The following is a 23,126-nucleotide window of genomic DNA, read 5'->3' on the forward strand; positions in this document are numbered from 1 at the left end:
ATGGTAGAGTGGAAGGGGAAGGGCCTCCTCCATTACAAGTCTCAGGGGGCAGGATCGCCAGTGGGCTGGGAAAGTGATGCCTCTAGGTGAGATTGGTATTCAATGCCACAGTAAATTGATTTGTATTTTACAAGCACTGTAAATGCGAAGGATATTGAAAGGTAGCCTGGAAAACTTCAGTGTATGGGCATAGACTCATGCGTGCGCATGAGTGGCCAATGAACGATACCCGGCCCTCCTCTCTCGGACTTAGCCACGCCCTTCATTAGTTCCTGAAGGGATTTTTCAGAACAGAGGTTATGGCAGTTTCACCATCCAATTCCAGTGAGTATGAGGGGAGCCCATGGAGTTTGAAACCACTCCTTTCTGCTCCCAGGGATGTGGGGAAAATAAGAGAATTTGGGTTGGCTTAGTAGCACTATTTTGTGAGTCTTAGCTTGAGTTCCCTCGGGATGGAGACCAACTGCTTCTTTTCCGAATCTTAGGGAAGTTGACATGTTTTCTCCCAACTGTCCTTATGGCTCCTTCCTCCATCTCCCGCTTGGGGCTTCTCCGGACTCTCATTTGCTGCATCAAGAAATGAAGGTTCCCTGACTTGGCACCTCCTTATGCTGAACATCAGCAGACTCCATACTGAGCAGGATTTGGGAGTACAGCTGTTAATACCAATAATTATGTAACCGTACTCGTTGCCCTCTTAGAGAACACCGCAGAAAAATAGATTGATAAAAGTGAACAAAAATATAAACATCATATGTGGTAATGGCTCCCAAGCAGAGAATCTGAACCTTACAGCAGCCCCACCTAAGATTTATGAACAGGAAACCGGGAAGGGGAATGACATTTGAAGTGTAAGTAAAGAAATGTATCTAATAAAAAATTAAAAAAAAAACAAAAACAGACAAATAAACAAAGAAGTCTATGCTGTGAACATAATCAGAAAGATGATCTGATCTGCCTCTTTTGTTTGTGTGTGTGTGTGTGTTTTACCTTGACTTCCGTAGTCAATGGAGTTCAGATAACTGTAGGAATGCATTTTATGGTTTAGAGGCACTGATAGGATCATTCCTTTACTTATGCTCCCCCTACTAGTTTTCTTACACATATCTCATCAAGATTTAAGCTGTTATGCATCCATAAATCTTAATGCTTACTAAATCATTTTAACTTTCCTATTCTTTTCATCTTCTTAATATTCCTGGTACCTAAATAATACAATCCTGTAAAAGGTGTTTCAAATTTAGCTGGTAGACTGATAAGCCTCTTAAAACACATGACTTAGGAAACAAGCTAACCTACATTATGGCTGATTGGTGCATGGAAAAACAGATTAATTCTAAATTAAATATATTAGACTATTTAAAATAGTCCTGCTTTAATATTTGTAATCATATCAAACTTTAAATATAGGATTATAAAGCCTGTGATTTGACTGTACTATACTGCATTCTCCATATAGATTTCTACATAAATTACTGAAAATTTCTTGGCAAAAACTTATTATGTGAGCACCTTTAAAACTAATACCACTGGGGCTTTTCCATTTAATGGGGATATGAACCGTATGTTTAAATACAGGTAAAAGTATGCTGGTTTAAATACAGGTAAAAGTAGATTTACACTTAGCAGCCAACTAAGTAACCTGGATGTAGTCACTTATATTCAATTGAGTAGTTGCTTGTAGAAGGGAGCGCAAACTGCAGATCAGGTATTTCAAGGAGCTCTCTTGGTATAAACTTAGCCCTAGCTAATTTGGCCATAGGGAATTCATGGTCCTTCTGATACTTGATCAGTCCAAGCCAAACTTCCTACACAAAAGGTCAGGATGCAGTTCCTCCTGTCTCTATGTCTTTTTTTATTAACTTGAGTATTTCTTATTTACCTTTCGATTGTTATTCCCTTTCCAGGTTTCCAAGCCAACATCCCCCCAAGCCCTCCCACTCCCCTTATCTATGGGTGTTCCCCTCCCCATCCTCCACCATTACCACCCTCCCCATAACAATCACATTCACTGGGGGGTTTAGTCTTGGCAGGACCAAGGGCTTCCCTTTCCACTGGTGCTCTTACTAGGCTATTCATTTCTACCTATGAGGTTGGAGCCCAGGGTCAGTCCATTTATAGTCTTTGGGAAGTGGCTTAGTCCCTGGAAGCTCTGGTTCCTTGGCATTGTTGTTCATATGGGGTCTCGAGCCCCTTCGAGCTCTTTTAGTCCTTTCTCTGATCTTATCTGCCTCTTAAAATTCAGTTTTTATCAGGTGTGCTTCCTGGCCAAAGAAGTCAGATGAGTGCATGAGCAGCCCCTTTGAGGACAAGGCTTGGATTCCCAGGAGCAGACAAGGAACTCTGTGGGCATACTCGAAGGAAATTGGTGAGAACCACAGCCAGCATTTTGGATCTTTGCAAATTTGCCTAAGTGTATATTGAAAGAAGAAACCTCTATTCTGGCAACTAGTGCTACATTCCTTAAGGAGAGCACAGCTCTGCCTGCTTCAAGCTCAAGCTTAGCTATCGGGAAGCTTCCCCCTGGGACTGGACCTTGGCACCTAACTCAGGACCACTTTACCTCACCTTGAGAGATAGACTTCCATCCACCCCAAGATAGACAAGACTTCCATCCACCCCACGACAGAGCTGGGGTTAGAGCAGCCACTTCCAGGCTCTGGAGCACACCAAGAATGCACACTCTAGTGTTTGTGGGCTGCAGGCAGAACTGAGCAGAGGTTTCTGTTGGCTTCCGTTTGGAGGACTGGGGTCCAAGAGTTGGCTCCAGTTCTCCTCCGTTTGTAGGTAGCTGGTTCCTCTTGGTGCCCTGTGGTCTCTCTCTGCACCCTTCAAGTGTCTGTGACTTTAGGGTCCCTTTCATAAAGACAGCAATGTCATTACAAGAGAGCCCACCTTTCAGGTTTCCTTGAATGGATCACGAGGAAGGCATTGTCTTTAAGTGTCACCTACTAAGTGCCAGGGACTTCATCCTTCACCATATTAATTGCTTTACAACTTGTCCAAGTGAAGGTAGTGAAGAGAGACTCATAGGGTCAGAGCATACCTGACAGAACTATCTCACCATGCCCCATTCTAATTGGACCAGACTTTGTAAATGTGTCCCAGGTCTTTCTGGCACTGCTGTCCATCATTGTTCTCACAGTATAGCTCTGTCATTTACGGGGGGAAACTGAACAAAAGGCATCTCATCAGAAAGGAAGAACAAGGCAGTAGACTTGTAGATGGAATCCTGTTATAAATGGCAGAGACCCTAAGGAATCTGCTAAAGTTTAGCACTGAACAGTGAGTTATACAAGACCAATGAATATAAGCTCTGTCAGCAGAAATAAAGCATTTCTATATCCTAGCAGTAAACAAAACAAAATAGGGGAAAATTTTTATGTCGTACACCAACTTTTATAAAAACCAAAAATATTTTGTAAATAATTTGGCCAAACACACACTAAACTTTTAACTATAGCTTCTATTTTTGTTTGAAATCTAGGAAGTAAGTAAATTTCATCAAAATATTGCAGAATAATTCATAATCAACTGAATACATTTAGAAATCAACAGTATATAACTTGTAGGTTTTCATTACTCAGTATATAACTCAGAGGTTTTCAAACTCATATCGTAGGTTCTCTTTACCAATCAGAGTTTAGAAGTGCAGATAATGCTGTCTCCATGTAGTCACACATACTCTGTGAGAAGATTTAGAGAGTTAATTCTCTAACAGGAGGGTCCGCATCCCAATCTGGAGACAGAATTCCCTTCAAGAGGGTCTAAATCACCTGCAGGTATGAGTAGCCCCCTCAGAGGAAGGACTGAATCTCCTGCAGGAGAGAATGACAAAAATGAGAGGATCCATAGGAGGAGGGACTTAATTTCTTCTCTGATGGGACTGGAGCACCAGCAGGAATTTGACTCTGTAGTCTGAGAGATTATTTTCAGTATGATATTCTGAGTTCCCTGAATCCACAGCTGGAACACTGAGCCACCACCAGGAACACTGCACCTGGACCAGTTGTCTAAGGGAATTAAATACGATTTTCACTTCTTTGGCTATTAAACTCCGACCATGCTCTAGCTTCCTTCCAACATCAACCCTTCATTGTCCACCATCTCAGCTTCTCAATAAATCCTTCCTCTCTTTGATTTTCCAAGACTACCTACGTCTTATGAGCACCTACACACACACACACACACACACACACACACACACACACACACACACACACACACACACACGGCTTTGAAGGGATCAGATTTTTATTTTTAAGGCTGAAATGTTTCTATGACTTTCTCTGTAAACCCTCCTTCCCAGGTACTTTCCACGGCACCTTACTGACTGAAAGATAAAAGAGTCTCGAGTGTCAAGCTTGCATCCCTGGTAGTCCTCAGGTCTGGTGCTGATGGGCTCAGAGCCATGGGGTGTGTGTGGGTAGCCGGCCATGCCTTACTGAGGCTGACTTGTCTTGGCTCTGCAGTATGTGAAGGAGTCTTCACAACCTGACTGTTGACTTTCTCCTTGCTGAGACTGTTTCTACCATTTCTTGTTCTCTGTTCATTAATGGTGTTTCAGTGTGGGCAGGTAAATGCTGTTTTGAGGCAATTTTTTGGATCCTGGCTGCAGGTTAAAGAAAAAAAGGTAGTTGATTTGGAAACAGAAAATGCTGTTCTGTCCCTGAGATTGGCATAGGTAATCTCTGTCCTGTAGACTGATTGACTGATGAGACACATGTGAGTGTTTGCTTTGCATAGGCTACTGCAGTTGCAAAAGATTAAAAGAAAGGTAGCTTTCCTTTGATGGTTGGTCCCCTCCAGTGTGGTGCATACTTAGTGAGTCATCCACTAGTGGAACAGAGATTAATCCTAAATTTTTCATCCTCGTGATCAGAAGTATTTAAGGAATAATCCATTAATGATACATCCAACAGTTGGGTCTGGACAACTTTGTTGTACTGTTTATGCATGATGAACTCATCCATATTAATTTTAATTAATCTATAGATATAGTAGTCACCTCCAACACCCAAAGACTTGGTCTAAATATGTGCAAACTCAGGTGATGAGATATGGTTTCTCAGACACCCCCACAGCACGCCACACTGCAGGGTGGATGCTGCACACTTCAGGTGCAGACGTTTCCAGTTTGGCTGGGTGTTCAGTATACCCTTCATCTTCTCACAGGCTCTTCTGACACTCTTCTTACACAACCTCCACTGACACTCCAGTTGTTTATTTTCCTTGTATTTTTGTTTGAAGTGTAGTGCTCTTTTTACAGGGTCCCAATTCTTGAAGGCATTGGATCCCGTGCAGATAAACAGTCTGCCTTGTCTTAAATTGTTACGTGTGTGTGTGTGTGTGTGTGTGTGTGTGTGTGTGTGTGTACAGCCACATATTTCGTGATCCTACCCATAGCTGACCCACTCAGAACACATGCAGGAGGTGGGAACAAGAAATAAAAATAAAGGAGTAAAATGCTGGGTGCAAGGCAGTTGGGAGCAGAGCATCAGGAGGAAGAGTCCAGAGTCCAGGGAGGCAGGGTGTGAAAGTACAGCAGCAGCTTAAAGGGGCTGCCAGTGCTTAGGGTGTGGGGACCAGGTGTGTTAGGAGCACAGGGAGAAGTTGAATGTGATGAGCTTTCAAGTTTAACTACTGTCTGATCTCTGCAGTGCCATCCCTGGAAAAGTGATATAAGTAGTCCCTCATGCCCTAGTCAAATCACAGACACTTTCACTGTCAGATCCCACTGTGTTGGGGACCCCTACCCTGGGAAGTCCTCAGGGGTGTAAGGAGCATGCACTGGTTTCCTTTGTGGTGTACTCACCATGAGTGAGGAAATATTTGTCTGCACCTCTTCTGGAAGCAGAGATAGTAAACATGGGTGACACTCCTGATAGCCTGTCTGTATAAAGTTTTGGCTTCAGTGGTGTTAGCTCTCTGGCTAAAAGATCTAATCTAACAAGTCCTAAGATTTCACAGATGAGGGAATTATGAAAGCAGTTAACTGAAATACATACTCTGCTATTCTGAATTTGAAACAGGCTTCAACCTGACACTCTTCCTCCTTATCCTCCCCAGACTTCTTACTTTTGTCTACATACATTCCTAGTGGCGTCTCTGAGGACCCAATTCTGACTTGTGACTGGGCCTGGGTCATGCTCATGGGTTGGGGAAGTAACAGATGACTACACTGGGGCCCTTTTATCCATTTAGCAAATGAAGTTCCACAGGTCATGATTATAACTCAGGATACATAACCTATTGCAAGAGATCCTCAGCTGAAATCACAGAACTCAGGAGGGACTAAAGACCACTGACTTGCAACATGATGTTCATCTTTCTAAACCCCTCAACATTTCACCAAATAACCGGTAATCTAGAGTACCCCAGCACACACTGAGAAGTGTAGAGAGAAAGACTTTCATGTCTATGTTCCTCTGCACATGAGAAAGAAGTTTCAGGACAGTAAATAGGTTTTGAGGGTAAGTTTCTCTTTTATAAACACCATTCTCTCTCTCTCTCTCTCTCTCTCTCTCTCTCTCTCTCTCCCTCTCTCTCTCTCCAGTTAAAATTATTTATTTTTATTTCACATGCATTTGTGTTTTACCTGCATGTGCATCTGTGTGTGGCTGTCAGATATCTTAGGAGTTTTGCGTGTGGGGGCAATTCCAGTTAAAACCGTCAGACAGGGCTGGGGATTTAGCTCAGTGGTAGAGCGCTTACCTAGGAAGCGCAAGGCCCTGGGTTCGGTCCCCAGCTCCGAAAAAAAGAACCAAAAAAAAAAAACCGTCAGAACAAAGAGGAAATGCAGCATCAACAGTAGCAATCAGGTCCCTCTCCTTAGTACCCTGTGGATGTACCTGCCCTTGTGGCTACAGTCTTCTTTGTGAATGCATGCCATGCATGCACTGCACTACAGCTGTGATGCTGGTGTCCTATGGCTACCAGAGTACCTGCATCTTGCCTTGTCTACAGAATACTGGCATCCAGCCCTGTCTCCAGGCAAGCATGCTGAGGACGAAACATTAGCCACATGTAAACAACATGGGATTTGTAAGTACACAAAGATTATGATTTCCTATGAAATCTGCATTATAAAAGGAGGGTAGCATGAAGGAGAGAGATGCTATAGACTAGGACTCCAGTTACACAGTGGTTTCCATATGGATTTGTCAGACATGACTAGGAAGGGTGCTGGGAACCTGTGCAGACTTGGACAAACACAAATGCTTTTCTGTAATGGGATCCAAGAGGAAAACAGTATCAGATGAAAGTTCCTTACCCAAGGATGACCTCTCTTCAGTGAGAAGGCCAGAGTTATGTGTGGCTTCCATCTCAAGACCTCGGGTCGAATGTGTGAGTCAGGTGTCCTTGTGCCTGCTGTTCTCCAGTGCTTTTAACAAGAAGGCTCCCTCCTTCAAATTGGCAAGCTTGAGGGTGGCGAGGTCTGTCCCTGCTGTGGTTGGATTATGGTCATCCAACAAGGGTGTACATGAGTATATGTGCACTGTGTGTATTATGCAGTGACAACAAAACACGAAGAGGGTAAGATATTCTAGATCTTGAGTTGCACATGACTGTGAGCTGACTTGGAAGTGTTGAAAAACAAGTGAAGGACCTCTGCAAAGGCAGCCAGTGCTCTGAAATCCTGAGCTTTCTCTCTAGTTCCTGCTCTGTAGGTTTCTCGTGTCCTGTTGATTACTGTCTTCTCTACTAGCCTGTTCCACAGGAATCAGTCTTATGATTGTGTAGCATCACAACACCAAAAATACTTAAATCTCTGACTGGATGACCTGACTGATTTTTCCACAGGATAAAAGTCGGCTATATTTGTGTTTGATTATTAACAGTGCCTCTGGAAATAAACTCAGATCATCAGCTATTCCTTTCACCTCTGAACCATCTCAAAAGCTCACACTATATATTCTGTTCTGTCCTCAGTGTACCATGTATTGCTATAATCACCAGCATTGTTAAAGCAAGCCAAAGGAGATTTATAAAATCTTCAGATTTTGAAATTTACATTCACACATAGCTTGTGCTACACATCATTAATCCCCCTTTCAGGAGAAAGAAGGTCTCTTTACTGTCCAAATCACACTTGTGTACAGGGTGAGTTTTAGGACAGCTTCAGTTTGTGGTAACACTCTGTCTCAAATTAAGCACACAACAGCAACAACCCAACCACACTCTCACAGAAACACATTCATGGAACACACACACACACACACACACACACACACACTCACACACACACACACACACACACACACACACACACACACACACACACGAGCACTTTCCAGTTTCTACCCTTCCCATTCCTCAAGTGAGCATTCAGTGTAACTGTACTTTAATCTCACCTACCTCAGTCCTTCCAGTCTGTAGGCTTCTCTTAAACCCTCAGGAATTGGCAACTGACATCAGGCCGGTTTCTGCTTGCTGGTGGGGAAATTGGGTTGTGTTGCTTTGTTAATCTGTACTCCCTTAGCCAACTTCCCCAGGCCCTGAGAAGATTCCATTAACCTCCTTCAGAGTACTTCAGTGTTTTTAAGTCATACTCAACAAAGTAAGGAACCATTTGGTTTGATTGCAGCATTTAGGATTGTGTGTTGAGTAGGTACCAGAAGAATGTACACTGTTTTAGAAGTAGGTCTGTGAGTAAGGGCTAGGTGTAATTTTATCTGCTGAGTGAGTGAGTGTTTGCTCCATATCGTTACCCATTTTGGCTTCTGTGGTATTTTTATTCCTATAGACTAAACGGTTTGAGTTTGTGTTGGCTTCTTCTGTGATTTCAGTATCCAGCACCTCTGGACTTATCCTATAAGTACGACCAGATTAACAGGGCTGTTGATTTTCCATGGAGATGCTTGTTTACATTTTTACTTAATCCACATCTTATGTTCAAGTGGAGGGAGAGCAGCTTGCTGGCTTTGCAGCAACACACATTGACCCAGGGTGAAGGGTCTCTCTGTTACTTATTCAAATTCCTGAATCACCATGACATTTTGCATGAGCTATCCTCCACTGTCTCGGGCTCCTTTCCCAGTTGCTGAATCTGTTTGGGAAAACTCAGGAGGTGTGACCTTGCTGGAGAAAGAATGCCAGTGGGGCTGGGCTTTGAGGTTTTAGTGCTCTGCACCACTCCCTGTGCACTGTCTGCTTTGTACTTGTGATTCCAGATGTGAGTCCTCTGCTTCCTGCTCCTTCCACTGTGCCCTGTAGTCATGGAACTTAACCTATGGTAACAGGTGGTCTGTGAAATAGGATCACTAATCGCCTACATGTTTTATAGTTTGCTGTGCTCATGGCATTTCTGTCACAGAAATACAAAGGTAACTAATGCAGAATGGGATGTAATAGAGCAGACTCTTGCTGTGTGATACCTGACCATGCCAGTTTGTGCTTGTTACTTGTTTTGGAAAATATGCAAGAATTCAGAACTTTGAACTAGAAGTGGCCCAGTGCTCTAAGAAGAGTTTAATGGGGTATACTGGCAGGAGCTTGGGAGTCAGGAGTGCCAAGACATATCCAGAATGTGGAAGCCCAGGACAAGGGGATTCAGAAGGCAACAATATTTGTAACTGGTCTGGGATAGTTTGTATGATGCTTTTACAAAAATGTGGCTTCCTTCAGCCCACATCCTAAAAACCTACCTGAGGCTAAATTAAAAAGTAATAAACAAATTTCTTCGATGAAAATTTGAAGAGAGCCCAGTATGGCCTCTGTTATACTGAGGCATAGGACTTCAATGAAAAAGAGCAAATGGGGCAAATAGAAATGCAAAATGTATAGTTTACAGAGAAAAGGACACTGGGAAGATTAATATTATAGCCAATGCCTAGGCCAGAAGAGAGCCTGCAATTACTTAGGAGATTAGAACCTTAATAAGAGGCCATGTCTCCTCAGGTGATGACATCACTCAATTAACCTTGTAATCTGTGGTAGAAAGTGACTTACTTAGTGTTTTCCTGCTATTAACAGACACCATGACCAATGCAAATCTTATAAGAAGAACACTGCTTTGGGTTTGGCTTACAAGTTCAGCAGTTTGGTTCATTATCATCAAGGTGGGAGCATGGCAGCATCTAGGCAGACATGGTACAGGAGGAGCTGGGTGTTCTACATCATCATCTGAAGGCTGCTACTAGAAAACTGATTTTCATGCAGCTAGGACAAGAAACATAAGGGTCACATCTACAGTGACACACTTCCTCAATCAAGGCTACACCTATCCAATGAGGGCTCATCTGCAAATAGTCCCACACCCTGGGCTGAGCATATTCAAATCAAAACAGGAACATTAGGCATTTTCAGTTCCTGAAATCACCTGTGATCAGAAGCTGCTGCTACTGTGGGTCATGGGGCCCAGGGCTTTCCAGAAATCAGGCATCTTCTCATGTACTCTCATCAGTCACTGGGAGTAAGGAAGCTCAGCAAAGGGCTGCTGTGTGGGCTGAGAAAACTGAGAAAGTCTGCTTGGGAAGTTGTGTCAATCTTCATCTCCACATCGAGATGGCATGGGGGTTACCTGACCTTACCTGACCAGTTTCCATGTTTGGTACCCCTGGATCATATTCATTGTCAGGTAGGAAAGTGTTATTTGGCACCCAATGTCATGTTGTGCTTATCATGTACCCAAAGTTGATAGAAGACTTAAAAATGTAGGCTTGAAAGGTATCCAGTTTCTAATCTGGGAAGGAGAACAGCAGGCCTGAGAGGAACAGGCCTCATGTGCAGAGGGATGTACCATCTGTACATGGTTGGGAGAAGCTCAGAGAAGGTTAGTCAAACCTGTCTATCCAGTAGAGGTTAGTTAACTGTGGAAACTATCACTAACAATAAAGGTAACTTTGAACTCTGAGGAAGAGAAGGTTTGTTGCCATTGTTTGTGGACCATGCTTCAGAGGTGATGAGACACAGAGAAGCTGTGTCTTGGGTTCATGCCAGGAAGCGTGCTAGCTGAGCACTTCACATCTTAAGATGTGTATGTCGTCAGGGCCCTTACACAAAGGTGATCTAGTGACAGTGTCTTGCTTTATTTGTACCAATCACATGAATTTAAATTTCCTACTTGTTCTTGTTCTTAAAAACTCACTGATTAGTTTTAGCTGAGACTCCTGGGAGACTTTTCTCTCACATGCTGTAAGTTTTAAAGATTTGGTGATTAACATAAATAACTATTCATAGGTGAACACAGGGCCCACACTGACCTCACCTTGCTATCTGGAACTGTTACTCCTGAGCCAAGGGTCTCAAGGGTCTCTGCCTCAAAAAGAAATGTGGAAAACTGATCTCATAATCTATTCACATTCCTTGTGTCATCCAGAATATCTGCTAGAATGAGAGGATCCTTCCCTGCTCAGGACAATGTAGATACTGCTTCCCCCTGAGGAAAGAAAGGGCCATGTCCTCCCTCCATGGGACAGTCCCTGGTGTTCACTGTAATGTCACCCAAATGTCCCACCTTGAATCTGCTGTACCACATGAGCACGGAGACTCCCTTTTATTCTGGGAGATAAACAGTAATCTCCAGCTAGGAACAGTGGTCCAAACATGAGGTTAAGTGAAGGCAGTGAGAATGATGTATACACACTAAGGGTTTCTGATTGAATGATTCTGAACTTAATGTACTTCCTACTAGAGTCATCTGTAAGTGACATGTAAGCTTTGTATTAAAATGTACCTTTAGGTCCAAGATTTCATGGTAGGACAATGCCCTACTTGCTTTTAAAGATATCCTAAAAACTGGATAGAAAAGAGAAAATACAGAACAGAAAATGTTCCTAGGTGTACAAGACTGGTTTACATGTGCAAGTCTCTGTGCTCAACGCGAAGAGCACACAATATGCCTTAGAAAGTAGATGATAAGCACTCCCTTCTCTCTCTCTCTCTCTCTCTCTCTCTCTCTCTCACTCTCTCTCTCTCTTTCTACCTCTCCCCCTCTCATGGGTGTGTGTGTCCGTTTGTGTGTGTGTGTGTGTGTGTGCGTGTGTGTGTGCATGTGTGTGTGTTTCTGTGTCTGTGTGTCTCTCTGTCTGTCTGTCTGTCTCTCTCTCTCTCTCTCTCTGTATGTGTGTGTTGTGTGTGTGTGTGTGTGTGTGTGTGTGTGTGTGTATGTGTGTGTGTGAGAAACTGAAGGTGAGCTCAGGGTCTCATGGCCCAGTTGGAACAAGGATCCCATGTTGATTGACTCCCACCTTGACAAGTATCTTGTTGTTGGGATGACCAGCATGTGACTATTGGGACAAGATAGAAGTATTTACGAAGCCAACAGTTTTGACCGATTTATGTGAATTAGGGCATTTGAGATTACACATAAGAGTTTTAAACTTTGTTTGAAAAAACTAAACAGTGTTCTTGGAATAGTTTCTTTGGAGTAAACGGCCAAAGGCCAAATTTTATCTGATTGTTGGTGAGCACCTGTGGGTTTTTCTTTTCCTTAGGTAGTATCCTTTAGTTTTGGGTCAGACAATGTAAACCTTATCATTTCCACTGTTTTTTACATCTCAAATGATGTCCCACGTTCTAGGTGCCAATCCACAAATGCCCACTCCTACATCTTCTCCCTCCTCCCTCCATTTTCCCACTATAATACTGCTCCTAAACTCACCCAACTTTTGGAAACCCACTACTCCAGCCTTCGATGAAAATTTGAAGAGAGCCCAGTATGGCCTCTGTTATACTGAGGTTATAGGTCTTCAATGAAAAAGAGCAAATGGGGCAAATAGAAATGTAAAATGTATAGTCTACAGAGAAAAAGACACTGGGAAGATTAATATTATAGCCAATGCCTAGGCCAGAAGAGAGCCTGCAATTACTTAGGACATTAGAACTTTAATAAGAGGCCATGTCTCCTCAGGTGAAGACATCACTCAATTAACCTCGTAATCTGTGGTAGAAAGTGACTTACTTAGTGTTTTCCTGCTATTAACAGACACCATGACCAATGCAAATCTTATAAGAAGAACACTGCTTTGGGTTTGGCTTACAAGTTCAGCAGTTTGGTTCATTATCATCAAGGTGGGAGCATGGCAGCATCTAGGCAGACATGGTACAGGAGGAGCTGGGTGTTCTACATCATCATCTGAAGGCTGCTATTAGAAAACTGATTTTCATGCAGCTAGGACAAGAAAGATAAGGGGCACATCTACAGTGATACACTTCCTCAATCAAGGCTACACCTATCCAATGAGGGCTCATCTGCAAATAGTCCCACTCCCTGGGCTGAGCATATTCAAATCAACACAGGAACATTAGGCATTTTCAGTTCCTGAAATCACCTGTGATCAGAAGCTGCTGCTACTGTGGGTCATGGGGCCCAGGGCTTTCCAGAAATCAGGCATCTTCTCATGTACTCTCATCAGTCACTGGGAGTAAGGAAGCTCAGCAAAGGACTGCTGTGTGGGCTGAGACAGCTGAGAAAGTCTGCTTGGGGAGGTGTGTCAATCTTCATCTCCACATGGAGATAGCATGGGGGTTAACTGACCTTACCTGACCAGTTTCCATGTTTGGTACCCCTGGATCATATTCATTGTCAGGTAGGAAAGTGTTATTTGGCACCCAATGTCATGTTGTGCTTATCATGTACCCAAAGTTGATAGATGACTTAAGAATGTAGGCTTGAAAGGTATCCAGTTTCTAATCTGGGAAGGAGAACAGCAGGCCTGAGAGGAACAGGCCTCATGTGCAGAGGGATGTACCATCTGTACATGGTTGGGAGAAGCTCAGAGAAGGTTAGTCAAAGCTGTCTATCCAGTACAGGTTAGTTAACTGTGGAAACTATCACTAACAATAAAGGTAACTTTGAACTCTGAGGAAGAGAAGGTTTGTTGCCATTGTTTGTGGACCATGCTTCAGAGGTGATGAGACACAGAGAAGCTGTGTCTTGGGTTCATGCCACGAAGCATGCTAGCTGAGCACTTCACATCTTAAGTTGTGTAGGTCGTCAGGGCCCTTACACAAAGGTGATCTAGTGACAGTTTCTTGCTTTGTTTGTATCAATCACATGAATTTAAATTTCCTACTTGTACTTGTTCTTAAAAACTCACTGATTACTTTTAGCTGAGACTCCTGGGAGACTTTTCTCTCACATGCTGTAAGTTTTAAAGATTTGGTGATTAACATAAATAACTATTCATAGGTCAACACAGGGCCCACACTGACCGCACCTTGCTATCTGGAACAGTTACTCCTGAGCCAAGGGTCTCAAGGGTCTCTGCCTCAGAAAGATATGTGGAAAAGTGATCTCATAATCTATTCACATTCCTTGTGTCATCCAGAATATCTGCTAGAATGAGAGGATCCTTCCCTGCTCAGGACAATGTAGATACTGCTTCGCAGGAGGAAAGAAAGGGCCATGTCCTCCCTCGGTGGGACAGTCCCTAATGTTCACTGTAATGTCACCCAACAGTCCCACCTTGAATCTGCTGTTCCACTTGAACATGGAGCCTCCCTTTTATTCTGGGAGATAAACAGGAGTCTCCAGCTAGGAACAGTGGTCCAAACATGAGGTTAAGTGAAGGCAGTGAGAATGGTGTATATACATTAAGGGTTTCCTATTGAATGATTCTAAACTTAATGTACTTCCTACTAGAGTCATCTGTAAGTGACATGTAAGCTTTGTATTAAAATGTACCTTTACGTCCAAGATTTCATGGTAGGACAATGCCCTACTTGCTTTTAAAGATATCCTAAAAACTGGATAGAAAAGAGAAAATACAGAACAGAAAATGTTCATAGGTGTACAAGACTGGTTTACATGTGCAAGTCTCTGTGCTCAACGCGAAGAGCACACAATATGCCTTAGAAAGTAGATGATAAGCACTTCCTTCTCTCTCTCTCTCTCTCTCTCTCTCTCTCTCTCTCTCTCTCACTCTGTTTCTACCTCTCCCCCTCTTATGTGTGGTTGTGTCCGTTGTCTGTGTGTGTGTGTGTGCATGTGTGTGTGTTTCTGTGTCTGTGTGTCTGTCTGTCTGTCTGTCTCTCTCTCTCTCTGTATGTGGTGTGTGTGTGTGTGTGTGTGTGTGTGTGTGTGTGTGTGTGTGTATGTGTGTGTGAGAAACTGAAGGTGAACTCAGGGTCTGCATGACCCAGTTGGAACTAGAATCCCATATTGATTGACTCCCACCTTGACAAGTATCATGTTCTTGGGATGACCAGCATGTGACTATTGGGACAAGATAGAAGTATTTACAAAGCCAACAGTTTTGACCAATTTATGCGAATTAGGGCAGATTTGAGAGTACACTTAAGAGTTTTAAACTTTGTTTGAAAAAACAAAAAACAGTGTTCTTGGAATAGTTTCTTTGGAGTAGAGCGCATAAGGCCAAATTTTATCTGATTGTTGGTGAGCATCTGTGGGTTTTTGTGTTCCTTATGTAGTATCCCTTAGGTTTGGGTCAGACAATGTAAACCTTATCATTTCCACTGTTTTTAACATCTCAAATGATGTCCCACGTCAGAGGTGCCAATCCACAAATGCCCACTCCTACATCTTCTCCCTCTTCCCTCCATTTTGCCACTATGATGCTGCTCCTCAACTCATTCAACTTTTCGAAACCCACCACTCCAGCCTCCTCCTACGTTCGAGCATCACATCTCCACAGGACCAAGGGCCTTCCATCCCATTGCTTTCAAATAATGCCATCCTCTGATATATATCGGATGGTGGTCTATTTTCTGGAAGCTCTGGGTCATCAGCCAGCATATATTGTTCTTCCTCTATTGCAGGACCTCCTCTGTCACAGGACTTCCACTGTTTAAGCACCACCACTACCTCAGGAAGTCCACTGTCTGTGTGTCAACTCCACTGTTACAGGACCACAAGTGTCTCAGCACTTCAACTATCACAGCACTTCTACTGTTCAGGAGCTCAAGAGTCTCAGCATCTCAAGTGTCACAGGACCTCCTTTGTCCAAGAACTGGACTGTCCAAGCAACACTACTATTGCGGGACCTCCACTGTCACAGGACTTCCACTGTAGGAGCACTACAACTGTCTCAGGACACCCATTGTCCTATAACCTCCACTATCCCAGGAATTCCACTGTCGTAGCACCACCCGTAGCAACTAAAGTGTTTCAGGACATCAACTGAAGCAAGATCTCCCATGATTCTGCAACTTCACTGCCCCAGGATCTCTACAGTGACAGGAATACCCCTGTATCAGCAATTCCAATTTTGCAGGACCTCCACTGTAGCAGAACCTTCAATTGTGCAGCAGCTCCCCTGTAGGTAGATTGACCTCCACGATCTCAGTGCCTCCACTTTCAAAGGACCTTCACTGTCACAGAACCGGCGCTATTTCAGTGCCTCCACTGTCGCAGGACCAACTCTTCACAGGATCTGCACTGTTGCAGCAACTGTAATTTCAATTTTTCAAAGTCATTGCTGGTTTTTAGATTTCAGGCTGAATGAAATGAGATGTTACTTTTGAAAGCATAATAATTTGTTCTATACCTCTTGTGATAAATGCCGTGTATGCTAGGACCAGTAAGCTATGGAAGACTTAATGAGCTCATACCACTCTCCACCTCACTTTGTGGAAGCTGGTGTTTTTAGAGTGTGATAAACTTCAGGTGAATGGATGCATTCAGCTGTACCACGCTCTAGAGTGGGTTACACAGCAGTCATATTGAGTCCTTGCTGGGAAGAGAAGAAATCCAGAAGAGGGAGAAGGCTTGGGTTGGGGGAAGAATCATAAAATACTTAGATGATATTAGAAGGTAAGAATTATGGGGAACTGGAAAACAGAGCCAGAGGAAGAATGAGCACAGAGCAAACTGGGAAGGACAAAGTACAAAGGCACTTGGGTTTTGCCATCTGCGTGTTCTCTGGACAATCTCCCTGGGCCACATTTATGGGAGAAAACTATTCCCCCACCGCCTTGTAAGGTTACATTCTTGAAGGAAAGCAGCAACACAACTTCATCAGTGAATTTCCCCATTGGAATTGGTTCATCCTTTAATGCCTCTGGGAAATCCCCAGCTGGGGAATGTCCTGCTCTCTGCTGAGAGACAGCAGGAAAGTAGGTCGTCCTCTGTTTTCTCATTGCTACAGCTCTTCTAAGTATGGCTGATTGTTGAGTGAAGACACAGGATACTTCTGGTGTGTATGTATGCTTTGTTCACTGTGGGTGTTGTCGGGAGTGTTCTGAAAAGAAGGGCATGCCCAATGGCACTTCTGCTTCCTCTTTGACTAGCCTTATGATCATAGGGAGACACTAGGCCATTGGAAGATGAGGAGAGCAATGTGTCTAATTTGTGTTCTCTTCTATTCCTATTTAGTCCTAGAGGGAAATCAGCAAGGGTGTGAGGAATGCTGCGGTGCACTGACTGTGTGGTGTGAGGAATGCTGCTGTGCACTGACTGTGTGGTGTGAGGAATGCTGCTGTGCACTGACTGTGTGGTGTGAGGAATGCTGCTGTGCACTGACTGTGTGGTGTGAGGAATGCTGCTGTGCATTGACGATGCCTTTTTTCTTTTCTCCCTACACCTGCATCCTTCTGGTAGCTCGGGTTGGACAACTAGGTGCCCATGACCAACTCCTCATTGTGGATGGATTTAGTCTGGTTGGACTTTCTCAGGAAAGGTATGACTAATTGGTTACTTTAAAGCTGATTGGTTAGTCTTACTGTATTGAAGTGATATTTTGCTTTTTATTTTGAAATTTGAATTCAAAAAGAAGTGATGTAAAAGCTCTTTGTGTTTACTCATCTTCCCCTATAATCCTAGTTGTTAGAGCACATGAATCTCATTTTTGTTCACTCATAAGAATGTGTATTCTTTAGAGTATTTCCTTAAATAATTATATAAATATGTACACTTATACTTGGAGCTTGTAAAATGTTTAAATATCTTAATGTTAATGTTATAGAATAGAATATATTTACCTGTTTTATATTTAATTATCATAAGTGATGTGGACAGGACATAATCTTCTGAAAGCCTAGTTTATTTCCCACATAGCAACCGGGTTGAGGAACCTAAGCACAAGTATTCTGAACATAGACTATACTGTGACAGTGACCGCTGTTTCTTTTCTACCTAAGGCAGCTGAACTCATGACTAGTACCAGTTCCATGGTTACCCTGGAAGTTGCAAATCAAGACATCCTATCTCACTGCCTGTCCACCTTTCTTACCCAGCCATTGTCCTCCATGGTGCAGAGAGGTAAGAGCTAGTGACTCAAGCCAGGTTAGCCAACATATAGTAATCCTGTATTGAGATATGGCTCCTCCTAAAAGTTATCAAAATCTGGGGCTGGAAAGATGGTTCAGTATTTTACAATTGCTACCAGTGTTAGCTCACAATTGCCCCTAATTTCAGGGGATTTGAAACCTTCTTCTAAGTTCTTTGGGCGCCAGTCAAACATTCATGTGCACACATGCTGGGCAAACACTCATACACATAAATTATTTTTATAAAGAGAGGCCCTTAAAGTCCCATGTAGTAGCTCCTACCACAGCTCTTGCTCAGCTCTTCAAGGAAGAAGTTAGTTGAAACTGAGTGCATGATGCTGAGAAATACTTCTGGATCATGATTCAGATCAGATCTGATGGTAGGGTTTCCTAGATATATTCACAGTCTGTTAAGTGCAGTATTGTGAACCCTCTTCTGACCCTAAATCAGCTTTGGAACCTGCACACCCTAGCCCTGACCTTTGTAGCTAGAGTATCAACAACAGTATCAGTGTCTGACAGCCTAGAATCCTCTTTACTAAAGCGTAGAACAGGAAACAATCCTGGCTAGACCATGTGTTGGCATGTTAAAGCAGAACACCATTTACAAACTCAAAGAGGGAAGTGGGTAATGAATGAGTCCCAGGTGAGCAGACAGGAAGACTAAACTGTGAACAGGTGTGGATAACCACACCAGGGGACAGCACCATGTGGTGCTGTCATTCTGATGGATAATAATATGTGTGTTATCAGGTGAGAGAAGAGAAGTTGAGTGCTTTTTAAAAAATACTCTAAAAAAGGTTACTTTGTTATTTACAAATTACAATTCAGGTGTTGAGAAAAAAAATAAGTTCAGTTTCCCCCATAGATAGTTACTAAGTAAATGAAATGTTTTTCTAGACACAATAGAAGCTTTTGAAAATGTTCATATAAAGCTATTTGTGGTGGCATGTACCTTTAATGCCAGCTCTAAGAATGCAGAAAGAGGCAGATTTCTGTGAGTTTCCGGTGCCCCTGTCTGTGTAGTGAATTCCAGGCCAGCCTCAAATATATAGTGAGACCCTAGGCTATGGTTTCTTCTGATTGCTTGGTTGGTTTTGCATTTTTACGCTAGTCAAAGAATGTATAGAAAGATCACCCTATTGTACCAAGAGCAGTTATTAACTATAAGAATTTTAGATGCATACTTTGAAGCTCTTCAAGTCTTAGAACCAGTGAGAGGGAGAGAATGAATGAATTGGCTTTGGTTTCAGTTTCAGATCATTATGGCTCATTGGATCACTGTGCTCAGGTAAACCCAGAGCACAGAGTGAAGTTTTTATGAGTTTTATTTTTCTTGGATATTTTATGTATTCACATTTCAAACGTTATCCCCTTCCCATGCTTTCCCAAACCCCTGCCTCTGCTTCTATGTGGATGCTCCCGCTCCCACACACCCATTCCCATCTCAGTGCTCTGGAATAAGGATGCTTGCATGTAACCATTGCACTGAATAGGGGGACCCCAATGGAGGAGTTAGAGAAAGGACTGAAGGTGCTGGAGGGGTTTGCAACCCCACAGGAAGAACAACAATATCAACCAACCACAACCCACCAGAACTACCAGGTAGCAAACTATCAACTAATGAGTACACATGGAGGGATCCATGGCTCCAGCCACATGTGTAGCAGACGATGGCATTGTCCATCATCGATAGGTGGAAGAGTAAAGGTTTTGAGCTCTATAATAATTCAGCTCAAAACGGCTCCCCAGAGAGTCCTCAAAAGCCTTGGACAGAGCACAGTGATGCAACGAATCTGCCTGGTAAAGACAGGCTGATGAAAAACAGAGCAGATCACCTTTTCAGCCCCAATGTGACAAGAGGAGGCACTCTCTAAGTCACCTTGTAACCCAGAAGGCAGTGAGGCACATTGTACTTTGATCATTGTTGTTTTCATAGAGGTCTCAAATTAGTCCAAAATTAGGATTTTACTTGAAAACCCCTTGACCTTATAGAATCAAAATGCACTGTAAATGTGTCTTCAAAAAAGTGTCAGGTTTCCAAGGTAGTGGAGATCATTTTTACACTTAAAAGGCTGGCTAACAAAGTAGTGAGGATGGAGTATCCTGAATAGGGACCCCAACCTCCAAAAGGCTTCAACCTCCAAAAGGCTTCACGTATTTACTCTCATGTCTCTAGCACAGATCTCATCTAGTCCTGGAGAAAAGTCCTTCTCCTGGTCTGTGGTGTCAGGAGACTTGTAGGGGTGCGTGAAGCCAACTTCTGATACATCTTTGTCTCTGGCTCAGTGCTAAATATCCTGCCCTCAGTGTATGATGGGTATGACATGGCTCCTGCATTTAAAGGAATGTTGTTATGTTTATTTTACTTGTCATTTAATGTGACACTTGGGTTTTTAACACTATTTCTAATAGATCAGCCTCCTATTCCTGGAGAGAAGTGTGCATATACCACTAGAACAGCAGCTAACATCTGTCTCCACTGGAGACCTCTGCACTGAGGTCTGAGATGAGCTGGAACACTTTCTTACTTGTGAAATATCTTACTTCTTTGATACAGTTCTCAACAAATTACATTAACTATCATTCCTGAATTTTGTTCACAGCAGTTTTATTTTTATTACGCTACTCAAGTAAACTAATACTAAATTATTGAATCTGGGAAAATGCGAATTAGTGTAAATGAGTAAATAAGAAAATGTGAAATGTTTTTTATTGAAAGCATAGGGTCAACATTACATTTTTAGCACAGCATTTAAAATACATGCTTTTTAGAAAACCATTTATTTATTTCCTTTATAATCCAATATTAGCCCTTCCTGTCTTCCCAGTAACCCACCATACAAATCTTCCATCCATCGCCCTTTCCTGAAATGGCAAAGCTCCTTTCGGGGTTTCAACCCCCTTGAATGCTTTTTAAAAGATTGTAAAACAGATCCCTGAGGAAAAAGTACGCCTTTATGCAGGTTTAAGCATCTGATTGTTTATTTCTTTACATTTCACAAGAACAGACCCCTCAACCTAGACCTGGTTAGGAGCTAAATTGCAGGAGTGACAGTGCCACAAACAGCATGCATCAGTGTATAGAAAAATCTTTTTATTCCTTCATAGACACAGGAACAGCTGGCTACTTGGCGGGTGAGCCATAAAGCAGTGCCAGGTCTGGTTATTCACCCATTCCCCAGTTTTTGTTACCTCCTCTGTGAGGAAGAAACATGCATGAAATTTTGCTAACATCTCTGGGAGTCCCTGAATTAGTAGAGCTTCCTCTTTACTTTTCTCAGCCTCTTACCCCTTCCAAGGAAGAACTTCAGGAAGAGTTTTACCTACTTGAGCTCCATTGAGTAGAGGCTGGCAAGGGTCTCTAGTGTGACAGTAATATGTGGATCCAGCGCTCCTCATTGGAATCTATGACATCCAGACAGGAGCACCTGAACCCTTCCTCCAAGTCAGTTACCCCTGCTTCCACTCTGACTAAGAGTGGTCCAGGCCATTGGGAAACCCCAGCAGAGGTGCTGCCCACCACTGTCACTGTCTCCCAGCCCATATGAACAGACCTCCCTCCACCACCTCCTCTACCACAGGTCCACTACACCAGATTTTGGCGGCATTTTAGTGGATTTGCCCCTCCCACCACCTTGTGCAAACAAGGCAGGATCCCAGTCTGTTCAGGTGGCTGCTGGGTAGCAAAAAATAGTGAGGAGCAGCAGCGGTGGCCTGAGATATAGAAGGCCTGCCTGGACAAGGAAGCAGAGAGGAAGCACAGGGAGCAGGAGAGGAATGGGTGAGAGATGCACTCTCGTTCCCTGAACCTGCTTCCTTCTCTTCTTTGACCACACCGACCAAACCAGGAAAACCTTCCACACTGCAGAGGCCCCAAGAAACAGTCATTCTGGTGTTGTAGTCCCCACAGCAACACCACACTATTGAGCACAGGGATCTGCAGTTCATAACTATCAGTAAAGAGGAGTTGTCCTCTGGGGAGTCTGTCTCCAGACCCATGGAAACAAGATACCAGGGAGAAGCTGGAGAAGCAACAGCAAATGCACCTTGTGGATATGCTAAGCAAGGAGATCCATGAGCTGCAAAACAAGGGGGACGGTAGTGCAGAGGAGAGTGACTGCCTGTGGAAGAATATGCTGGAGTGGCAGTTCCAGAAGAGACTTCAGGCCATATTTCTTGTGTTTCTTCCAGGTTCATTTCATAAAACTGTTCAAGAAGCACAACATTTGATGTTTCCATAGTAGAAATTTATAACAACAATGTTTTTGCCCTTCTGGCCTTAGACAGTTCTACAGTGGTGTCTATGGTTAAGTGCCAGGCAGTGAGAACCCAGGAGTAACATTCAGAGGTACACAGGATGACCAGCAGGTGAGGTGCTCCTGGGGCCCAGTGTCCTGAATCCAGGTCCTCAACCTTACAGCTGCCCACTCCAGCTGTGCCTGGGATGGAGCCAGTGCTACCAACCTAGGAGGCATCTCAGGGAGTGTGCTTAGTATGTGTCCCATTGCTTCAGTGCATGACAAGGTTAATCTGCAGGAGCAGCAAGGATTTTAGCCAGCTCGCGTTCTGTATCTGAGAAAGAACATGTCTTTAAGAACATCAATATGCTCACCTCTAGCACATATCACCTTTGTATGTCAAAGATATCATAATAAGGCTGTTTAAAACATAAAAAGTTATAGGGTAGCTCAAGTGTAGGATGTACTGACCCTGAGTATTATATCTAATTACACACACATACCCATAGAGAGAGAGAGAGAGAGAGAGAGAGAGAGAGAGAGAGAGAAAGAGAGAGAGATATATATATATAGAGAGAGCGCTAAAAAAGTTGGAAAAATAAACAAATCTTAAAATATATAAATAACTGTGTAATTATTAAAAGTCTGTATGAGAGTCAATGTTTTTCGCCTCGCATTGAGGAAGGGGCTTAGAGAAATGAATTATCCCCCTCC

General features: G+C 43.1%; 1 long non-coding RNA gene across 3 annotated transcripts in view; it reads left to right on the forward strand.

Annotated features, from left to right (window-relative positions):
* Positions 1–248: 248 nt before the first annotated feature.
* Positions 249–23,126, forward strand: part of LOC148007078 (uncharacterized) — a 29,050-nt gene continuing 6,172 nt past the window's right edge. Inside the window, exons 1-6 of one of the 3 annotated variants that reach the window (XR_015646177.1) lie at positions 249–324; positions 2,246–2,368; positions 15,724–17,099; positions 17,504–17,582; positions 18,043–18,163; positions 20,587–20,765. This is a non-coding gene — a long non-coding RNA (uncharacterized LOC148007078). Of the gene's footprint in view, positions 325–2,245; positions 2,369–15,723; positions 17,100–17,503; positions 17,583–18,042; positions 18,164–20,586; positions 20,766–23,126 lie in introns of those variants that run through there. The other 2 variants (XR_015646176.1, XR_015646178.1) reach the window with 2 other exon arrangements.

The sequence above is a fragment of the Rattus norvegicus genome, chromosome 1 (genome assembly GCF_021556685.1).
Source record: "Rattus norvegicus strain SHRSP/BbbUtx chromosome 1, alternate assembly SHRSP_T2T, whole genome shotgun sequence".
NCBI lineage: Eukaryota > Metazoa > Chordata > Mammalia > Rodentia > Muridae > Rattus > Rattus norvegicus.